This window comes from Amblyraja radiata, chromosome 14 (genome assembly GCF_010909765.2).
Source record: "Amblyraja radiata isolate CabotCenter1 chromosome 14, sAmbRad1.1.pri, whole genome shotgun sequence".
NCBI classification, from domain to species: Eukaryota; Metazoa; Chordata; class Chondrichthyes; order Rajiformes; family Rajidae; genus Amblyraja; species Amblyraja radiata.
In genome coordinates this window covers 31,830,860-31,841,586 of record NC_045969.1, presented here as the reverse complement: position 1 = coordinate 31,841,586, position 10,727 = coordinate 31,830,860, and positions in this window count along the sequence as shown.

Below are 10,727 nucleotides of genomic sequence, written 5' to 3'. Positions count from 1 at the left end.
CCTGAGAATTATAGCTTTTTGATGCTTGGATATGTATTTAAGTCTCAAAATGTTATGAGTCATGAAAACAGGATTTGTAATGAGAACAGTGATTCACAAATAATAGCTGGCTATAAATGGAATGAAACATTGCTGTGCAGAGTTGGATAAGAAGAGATTGTATATTTATATCTATCTATATTACTAAAAGTCTGTTCTTGACCGGTTTTGGCCATCTGTGCTGCGATTTCCGAGAGAACGCCGCCACCTACGGCCATCATTTTTGGCCACCTTGCTCAGAGCCCCCCTCCGCCGCATGTGTGCCGAGGATTTTTCCCGTCGATTACAAATGACAGAGATATTAATGTTTTTACAAAATTCCCCATTCTCTCTGCTGCCCCCGCTGGCGGCAGGGGGGAGGGACTATAAAACCAGGAAGTGGTGTGCCACACAGTCTCTTCAAGATGGAGGAAGGCAGAGGGTCACGTTTCTCTGAGCTGTGAATAACACTGAACCATATAAAACCATATAACAATTACAGCACGGAAACAGGCCATCTCGACCCTTCTAGTCCGTGCCGAACACGTATTCTCCCCTAGTCCCATATACCTGCGCTCAGACCATAACCCTCCATTCCTTTCCCGTCCATATAACTATCCAATTTATTTTTAAATGATAAAAACGAAACCTGCCTCCACCACCTTCACTGGAAGCTCATTCCACACAGCCACCACTCTCTGAATAAAGAAGTTCCCCCTCATGTTACCCCTAAACTTCTGTCCCTTAATTCTCAAGTCATGTCCCCTTGTTTGAATCTTCCCTACCCTCAGTGGGAAAAGCTTATCCACGTCAACTCTGTCTATCCCTCTCATCATTTTAAAGACCTCTATCAAGTCCCCCCTTAACCTTCTGCACTCCAAAGAATAAAGCCCTAACTTGTTCAACCTTTCTTTGTAACTTAGTTGCTGAAACCCAGGCAACATTCTAGTAAATCTCCTCTGTACTCTCTCTATTTTGTTGACATCCTTCCTATAATTAGGCGACCAAAATTGTGCACCATACTCCAGAATTGGCCTCACCAATGCCTTGTACAATTTTAACATTACATCCCAACTTCTATACTCAATGCTCTGATTTATAAAGGCCAGCACACCAAAAGCTTTCTTTACCACCCTATCTACATGAGATTCCACTTTCAGGGAACTGTGCACAATTATTCCCAGATCCCTCTGTTCACCTGCATTCTTCAATTCCCTACCATTTACCATGTACGTCCTATTTTGATTTGTCCTGCCGAGATGTAGCACCTCACACTTATCAGCATTAAACTCCATCTGCCATCTTTCAGCCCACTCTTCCAACTGGCATAAATCTCTCTGTAGACTTTGAAAATCTATTTAATTATCCACAACCCCACCTATCTTAGTATCTTCTGCATACTTACTAATCCAATTGACCACACCATCATCCAGATCATTGATGTACATGACAAACAACAGTGGACCCAACACAGATCCCTGTGGCACCCCACTAGTCACTGGCCTCCAACCTGACAAACAACCATCCACCATTACTCTCTGGCATCTCCCATTCAGCCACTGTTGAATCCATCTTGCTACTCCACCATTAATACCCAACAATTGAACCTTCTTAACCAACCTTCCGTGAGGAACCTTGTCAAAGGCCTTACTGAAGTCCATATATACAACATCCACTGCTTTACCCTCATCAATTTCCCGAGTAACCTCTTCAAAAAATTCAAGAAGATTAGTCAAACATGACCTTCCAGGCTCAAATCCATGTTGACTGTTCCTAATCAGTCCCTGTTTATCCAGATGCTTATATATATTATCTCTAAGTATCCTTTCCATTAATTTGCCCACCACTGACGTCAAACTAACAAGTTCAAGTTCAAATTTCAAGTTCAAATTTATTTGGTCACATACACCTTTAGGTGTAGTGAAATTTTTTTGCCATGCAGCACATAAAAAAAAGAATACAACATGACAGTAATAGATAGTTTCAACATCAAAACATAACAGGTCTATAATTGCTAGGTTTACTCTTAGACCCCTTTTTAAACAATGGAACAACATGCGCAGTACGCCAATCCTCCGGCACTATTCCCGTTTCTAATGACATTTGAAATATTTCTGTCATAGCCCCTGCTATTTCTACACTAACTTCCCTCAATGTCCTAGGGAATATCCTGTCCGGACCTGGAGACTTATCCACTTTTATATTTCTCAAAAGTGTCAGTACTTCCTCTTCTTTGAATCTCATAGTTTCCATAGCTACTCTACTTGTTTCCCTTACCTCACATAATTCAATATCCTTCTCCTTGGTGAATACCGAAGAAAAGAAATTGTTCAATATCTCCCCCATCTCTTTTGGCTCTGCAGATAACTGTCCACTCTGACTCTCTAATGGAGCAATTTTATCCCTCGTTATCCTTTTGCTATTAATATAGCTGTAGAAACCCTTTGGATTTACTTTCACCTTACTTGCCAAAGCAACCTCATATCTTCTTTTAGCTTTTCTAATTTCTTTCTTAAGATTCTTTTTACATTCTTTATACTCCTCAAGCACCTCATTTACTCCATGCTGCCTATAATTATTGTAGATCTCTCTCTTTTTCCGAACCAAGTGTCCAATTTCCCTTGAAAACCATGGCTCTTTCCAATTTTTACTATTTCCTTTCAACCGAACAGGGACATAAAGATTCTGTACTCTTAAAATGTCACCTTTAAATGTCTTCCATTTCTCTTCCACATCTTTCCCATAAAGCAAACTGTCCCAATTTACTTCTTTTAAATCCTTTCGCATCTCCTCAAAGTTAGCCTTTCTCCAATCAAAAATCTCAACCCTATGTCCAGTTCTGACCCTCTCCATAATTATATTGAAACTAATGGTATTGTGATCACTGGACCCGAACTGTTCCCCAACGCATACCTCCGCCACCTGACCCGTCTCATTTCCTAACAGGAGGTCCAGCACCGCCCCTTCTCTAGTAGGTACCTCTATGTATTGCTGCAAAAAACTATCCTGCACACATTTTACGAACTCCAACCCATCCAGCCCATTTACAGAATGTGTTTCCCAGTCTATGTGTGGAAAATTGAAATCTCCCACAATCACTACCTTATGCTTACTACTAATATCTGCAATCTCCTTACATATTTGCTCTTCCAATTCTCGCTCCCCATTTGGCGGTCTATAATACACCCCTATAAGTGTTGCTACCCCTTTCCCATTTCTCAGTTCCACCCAAATAGCCTCCCTAGACGAGCCCTCTAATCTATCCTGCCAAAGCACTGCTGTAATATCTTCCCTGATAAGCAATGCAACACCTCCACCTCTTGCCCCTCCAATTCTATCACACCTGAAGCAACGAAATCCTGGAATATTTAGTTTCCAATCACAGCCCTCCTGCAACCATGTTTCACTGATCGCCACAACATCATACTTCCAGGTGTCTATCCAGGCTCTAAGTTCATCCACATTTCTTACAATGCTCCTAGCATTAAAATATACACATTTAAGAAACCCACCCTCTCTTATTCTCTGTTTATTGTCTTTTTCTTCTCTCTCCCCTACATTTTGGGTCAGAGTGCTACCATTCTCTGCCTCCTGCCTCACACACTGACTGCTAGCTTTCCCAATTTGAGTCCCTCCCCCCAACCATCCCCTTGTGGCTAAGGGGATCAGAGGGTATGGAGAGAAGGCAGGTACGGGATACTGAGTTGGATGATCAGCCATGATCATATTGAATGGCGGTGCAGGCTCGAAGGGCCGAATGGCCTACTCCTGCACCTAATTTCTATGTTTCTATGTTTCTATACTAGTTTAAAGTCTCCCCAGTAGCCTTTGCAAACCTCCCCGCCAGGATATTGGTCCCCCTCGAGTTCAAGTGCAACCCGTCCTTTCTGTACAGGTCGCACCTTCCCCAAAAGTGGTCCCAATGATCCAGAAACTTGAATCCATACCCACTGCACCAGTCCCTCATCCACTCATTTATCCTCCACCTCGCTCCATTCCTACTCTCACAGGCAGTAATCCTGAGATTGTTACCTTTGCAGTCCTTCTCCTTAACTCTCTACCTAACTCCCTAAATTCTTCTTTCAGGACCTCTTCTCTTTTTTTACCTATGTCGTTGGTACCTATATGTACCACAACCTCAGGCTCTTCTCCCTCCCATTTCAGGATTTCTTGGACCCGTTCAGCCACATCCCTGACCCTGGCACCAGGGAGGCAAACTACCATCCGGGTCTCCTGTCTGCGTCCACAGAATCGCCTGTCCGACCCCCTGACTATAGAGTCCCCTATTACAATTGCCCTCCTCTTCTTTTCCTTACCCTTCTGAGCAACAGGACCGGTCTTTGTGCCAGAGGCCCGGCCGCTGTCGCTGCCCCCAGGTAGGCTGTCTCCCCCACCCTTACTCAAACACGAGTACTTATTTTCAAGGTGTACAGCCACCGGGGTACTCACCAGTCCCTGCCTCTGCCCATTGCCCTTCCTAACTGTGACCCAGTTTTCTGTCTCCCGTGGTCTTGGAGTGACCACCTCCCTGTAACTCCTTTCTATGACCTCCTCGCTCTCCCTGAGCAGACAGAGGTCATCGAGTTGCTGCTCCAGGTTCCTAACACGATCCCTTAGGAGCCCCATCTCGACGCACCTGGCGTAGATGTGGACGTCTGGAGGGCACTCAGACTCCATGACCTCCCACATCTGACATCCAGAACAGTAAACTGCACTGGGCCTCATTCTCCCCCTTATCCGAATACAATAAAGCCTTACCCGGGATACAAGCCAATCAACTGCTTCCTCTGGTCCTCTTCCACCAATCAGAGGCTTCCACCAGACTCCTTCTCTGGAAGTGAGGTGGAACGTTGCAGATTTGGGTATACTCACAGCTCCAGGTAACTCCTCCTCGCACCAATGGCTCCCCGGGCCTCTGTAGAAGCAAGCCCCGCGTTGTTTTTATACTCACAGCTCCAGGTAACTCCTCCTCGCACCAACGGCTCCCCGGGCCTCTGTAGAAGCAAGCCCCGCGCTATTTTTATACTCAAAGCTCCAGGGAACTCCTCCTCGCACCAACGGCTCCCCGGGCCTCTGTAGAAGCAAGCCCTGCATTGTTTTTATACTCACAGCTCCAGGTAACTCCTCCTCACACCAACGGCTCCCCGGGCCTCTGTAGAAGCAAGCCCCACGCTGTTTTTATACTCACAGCTCCAGGTAACTCCTCCTCGCACCAACGGCTCCCCGGGCCTCTGTAGAAGCAAGCCCCGCATTGTTTTTATACTCACAGCTCCAGGTAACTCCTCCTCGCACCAACGGCTCCCCGGGCCTCTCATGTCTACTCAAATGTAAGTGTCCTTAGTGGTTCTAAAATGCTTGCAGAATGTGTCTATTGGTTCTAAAATGTTTGCAAAAAGTGTCTCTTTTGGTTCTACAATGCTTGCAGAATGTGTCTATTGGTTCTAAAGCTTGCAAAAAAAATGTCTATTGGTTCTAAGCTTGCAAAAATATGTCTATTGGTTCTAAAGCTTGCAAAAATATGTCTATTGGTTCTAAAGCTTGCAAAAATATGTCTATTGGTTCTAAAGCTGGCAAAAATAGTCTCTATTGGTTCTAAAGCTTGCAAAAACATGTCTCTATTGCTTCTAAAGCTTGCAAAAATATGTCTCTATTGCTTCTAAAGCTTGCAAAAATATGTCTATTGGTTCTAAAGCTTGCAAAAATATGTCTATTGGTTCTAAAGCTTGCAAAAATATGTCTATAGGTTCTAAAGCTGGCAAAAATATGTCTATTGGTTCTAAAGCTGCCAAAAATATGTCTATTGGTTCTAAAGCTTGCAAAAATATGTCTATAGGTTCTAAAGCTGGCAAAAATATCTATTGGTTCTAAAGCTTGCAAAAATATGTCTATAGGTTCTAAAGCAGGCAAACAATGTCTAATGGTTCTAAAGCTTGCAAAAAGTGTCTCTATTGGTTCTAAAGCTTGCAAAAAAATGACTATTGGTTCTAAAGCTTGGGTGTGGCTTGAAGTTGAAAGGCACTACTTACTGCAAATGGTGGCTTGGGTGCAATGGCTTGAAGTTAAAATGTATTACTTACTGCAAATGGGGGCATGGGTGCATTGGCTTGAAGTTGAAAGGCGCCACTTACTGCAAATTGTGGCTTGAAGTTGAAAGGCACTACTTACTGCAAATGGTGGCATGAAGTTGAAAGGCACTACTTACTGCAAATGGTGGCTTGGGAGCTTTGGCTTGAAGTTGAAAGGCACTATTACTGCAAATGGTGGCTTGGTTGCTTTGGCTTGAAGTTGAAAGGCACTACTTACTGCAAATGGTGGCTTGGTTGCATTGGCTTGAAGTTGAAAGGCACTACTTACTGCAAATTGTGGCTTGGGTGTGGCTTGAAGTTGAAAGACACCACTTACTGCAAATGATGGCTTGGGTGTGGCTTGAAGTTGAAAGACACCACTTACTGCAAATGGTGGCTTGGGAGCTTTGAAGTTGAAAGGCACTACTTACTGCAAATGATGGCTTGGGTGTGGCTTGAAGTTGAAAGACACCACTTACTGCAAATGATGGCTTGGGTGTGGCTTGAAGTTGAAAGACACTACTTACGGCAAATGATGGCTTGGGTGTGGCTTGAAGTTGAAAGACACCACTTACTGCAAATGGTGGCATGAAGTTGAAAGGCACTACTTACTGCAAATGGTGGCTTGGGAGCTTTGGCTTGAAGTTAAAATGCATTACTTACTGCAAATGGGGGCGTGGGTGCATTGGCTTGAAGTTGAAAGGCACTACTTCCTGCAGATGGTGGCTTGGGTGCTTTGGCTTGAAGTTGAAAGGCACCTCTTACTGCAAATGGTGGCATGAAGTTGAAAGGCACTACTTACTGCAAATGGTGGCTTGGGAGATTTGGCTTGAAGTTGAAAGGCACTATTACTGCAAATGGTGGCTTGGTTGCTTTGGCTTGAAGTTGAAAGGCACTACTTCCTGCAGATGGTGGCTTGGGTGTTTTGGCTTGAAGTTGAAAGCACTACTTACTGCAAATGGTGGCTTGGGAGCTTTGGCTTGAAGTTGAAAGGCACTACTTACTGCAAATGGTGGCTTGGGTGTGGCTTGAAGTTGAAATACACCACTTACTGCAAATGATGGCTTGGGTGTGGCTTGAAGTTGAAAGACACCACTTACTGCAAATGGTGGCATGAAGTTGAAAGGCACTACTTACTGCAGATGGTGGCTTGGGTGCAATGGCTTGAAGTTAAAATGCATTACTTACTGCAAATGGGGGCGTGGGTGCATTGGCTTGAAGTTGAAAGGCACTACTTACTGCAAATTGTGGCTTGGTTGCTTTGGCTTGAAGTTGAAAGGCACCACTTACTGCAAATGGTGGCATGAAGTTGAAAGGTACTCCTTACTGCAAATGGTGGCTTGAAGTTGAAAGGCACTACTTACTGCAAATTGTGGCTTGGGTGTGGCTTGAAGTTGAAAGACACCACTTACTGCAAATGATGGCTTGGGTGTGGCTTGAAGTTGAAAGACACCCTTACTGCAAATGGTGGCTTGGGAGCTTTGAAGTTGAAAGGCACTACTTACTGCAAATGATGGCTTGGGTGTGGCTTGAAGTTGAAAGACACCACTTACTGCAAATGATGGCTTGGGTGTGGCTTGAAGTTGAAAGACACTACTTACGGCAAATGATGGCTTGGGTGTGGCTTGAAGTTGAAAGACACCACTTACTGCAAATGGTGGCATGAAGTTGAAAGGCACTACTTACTGCAAATGGTGGTTTGGGAGCTTTGGCTTGAAGTTAAAATGCATTACTTACTGCAAATGGGGGCGTGGGTGCATTGGCTTGAAGTTGAAAGGCACTACTTCCTGCAGATGGTGGCTTGGGTGCTTTGGCTTGAAGTTGAAAGGCACCTCTTACTGCAAATGGTGGCATGAAGTTGAAAGGCACTACTTACTGCAAATGGTGGCTTGGGAGATTTGGCTTGAAGTTGAAAGGCACTATTACTGCAAATGGGGGCTTGGTTGCTTTGGCTTGAAGTTGAAAGGCACTACTTCCTGCAGATGGTGGCTTGGGTGTTTTGGCCTGAAGTTGAAAGCACTACTTACTGCAAATGGTGGCTTGGGAGCTTTGGCTTGAAGTTGAAAGGCACTACTTACTGCAAATGGTGGCTTGGGTGTGGCTTGAAGTTGAAATACACCACTTACTGCAAATGATGGCTTGGGTGTGGCTTGAAGTTGAAAGACACCACTTACTGCAAATGGTGGCATGAAGTTGAAAGGCACTACTTACTGCAGATGGTGGCTTGGGTGCAATGGCTTGAAGTTAAAATGCATTACTTACTGCAAATGGGGGCGTGGGTGCATTGGCTTGAAGTTGAAAGGCACTACTTACTGCAAATTGTGGCTTGGTTGCTTTGGCTTGAAGTTGAAAGGCACCACTTACTGCAAATGGTGGCATGAAGTTGAAAGGTACTCCTTACTGCAAATGGTGGCTTGAAGTTGAAAGGCACTACTTACTGCAAATGGTGGCTTGGGTGCATTGGCTTGAAGTTGAAAGGCACTACTTACTGCAAATGGTGGCTTGGTTGCTTTGACTTGAAGTTGAAAGGCACCTCTTACTGCTAATGGTGGCTTGGGTGTGGCTTGGGTGTGGTTTGAAGTTGAAAGCCACTACTTACTGCAAATGGTGGCGTGGGTGCATTGGCTTGAAGTTGAAAGGCACTACTTACTGCAAATGGTGGCTTGGGTACTTTGGCTTGAAGTTAAAAGGCACTACTGTAAATGCACTTGCTTCCTGTTTGCACTGTATATTGATTTTAGATAAAACGCTACCACTTACGGCTGTGATTTTTGGCCATCTTACTCAGTCCCCCTCTGCTGAGCAGGTGCAGAGAATTCTTCCCATCAATGAAAAATAAAAGTGTTATTAGTTTTTTTTTTTTTAATGTTGAGAATCTCTCCTGTCAATCACTCCATGAAAGCCACACCTTTTCCGGTGGGGGGGGGGGTAGGGTTATAAAACCAGGAAATGTGGGTGTGGCTCAGTCTATGCAAGATGGAGGAGGGGGAGGTCATGACTCGCTGTCTTTAGTGGCTTTGCACCCTACTTCAAATGGTATGAAACTGCACTTGAATTTGGTGGCCTTGCACCCTGCTAGAAGTGGTAAGAAACTGCACTTGAATTTGGTGGCCTTATAACCTGCTTGAAATAGAATTTCAAGGATTAGCCGTGAGTCAACTACCAGCCCACCAGCCGTGAGTGAGTGAGTTGCCAGCACAACAGGCTTGATTGACTGAGACGCCAGCCCAAGAATCCATTTGGCGCACAATTTGCATACTAGCCCTCTGGAAACCAGTCCCTTCAGCCCACAACACCCATACTAGCGTTCCAGAAAGCCCCCCGCCCCCAACTGGCCACCAATATTAGAATTGGTGGAGAGGTGGAATATTGCGTTGGATGACCAGCCCTCCTGTGTGATGCTGGGACCCAACGGGTCCCACTTAGTCTAGTATATATATATATATATATAAATAATACAAATAAACTTAAGGACGTGGATGTAGAAGATACAGAAATAGTTTGAGGCTAGATTTCCGGAGAGTATTATTTAATGCCTAGGGAGTGTTATTGAACAGCGAGACTTTTGGGTAGGCAGATTGGTAAGGAAGGCACATTGGAAGGCAGTGACAGGATTGGTCAAAGTCAGCATGGATTTATGAAGGGGAAATCAAGCTTAACTGATCCTGTTGAGACCGCACCTGGAGTATTGGGTGCAGTTTTTGTCTCATAATTTGAGGAAGGATATTCTTGCTAATGAGGGAGTGCAGCGTAGGTTCCCAGTGACATATGATGAAAGAATGGATCGGCTGGGCTTATATTAAGAAGGATGAGAGTGGATCTTATAGAAACATATACAATTCTTAAGGAATCGGACAGGCTAGATGCAGGAAAAATGTTCCCGATGTTGGGGGAGTCCAGAACCAGGACCGTGGGGGCCAATTCACTGGATGTTTTCAAGAGAGAGTTAGATTTGTTCTTAGGAAAAGGAATCAAGGGATAAGGGGAAAAAGCCAGAACAGGGTACTAATTTTAGGTGATCAGCCATGATCATATTGAATGGCAGTGTTGCCTCGAAGGGCCGAATGGCCTAATCCTGCACCTATTTTTCTATGTTTCTATGTAACTATGATCTGATTGCATTTATCAGCCAAGGCATTGAGTACAAGGGACGTCATGTTACAGTTGTAGAAATTGTTGGTTAGGCTGTACTTGGAATACTGTTCGGAGTTCTACTCATAGAGCATAGAACATAGAACTGTATAGAATAGGAACGGGTCCTCCGGCCCACTATGTTTGTGCCAAACTTGATGCTAGTTGAATTGACTTCATCTGCCTGCAAGTGATCCACAACATAGAAACATAGAAACATAGAAAATAGGTGCAGGAGTAGGCCATTCGGCCCTTCGAGCCTGCACCGCCATTCAATATGATCATGGCTGATCATCCAACTTAGTATCCTGTACCTGCCTTCTCTCCATACCCCCTGATCCCTTTAGCCACAAGTTCCACATCTAACTCCCTCTTAAATATAGCCAATGAACTGGCCTCAACTACCTTCTGTGGCAGAGAGTTCCAGAGATTCACCACTCTCTATGTGAAAAAAGTTTTTCTCATCTTGGTCCTAAAAGATTTCCCCTCTATCCTTAAGCTGTGACCCCTTGT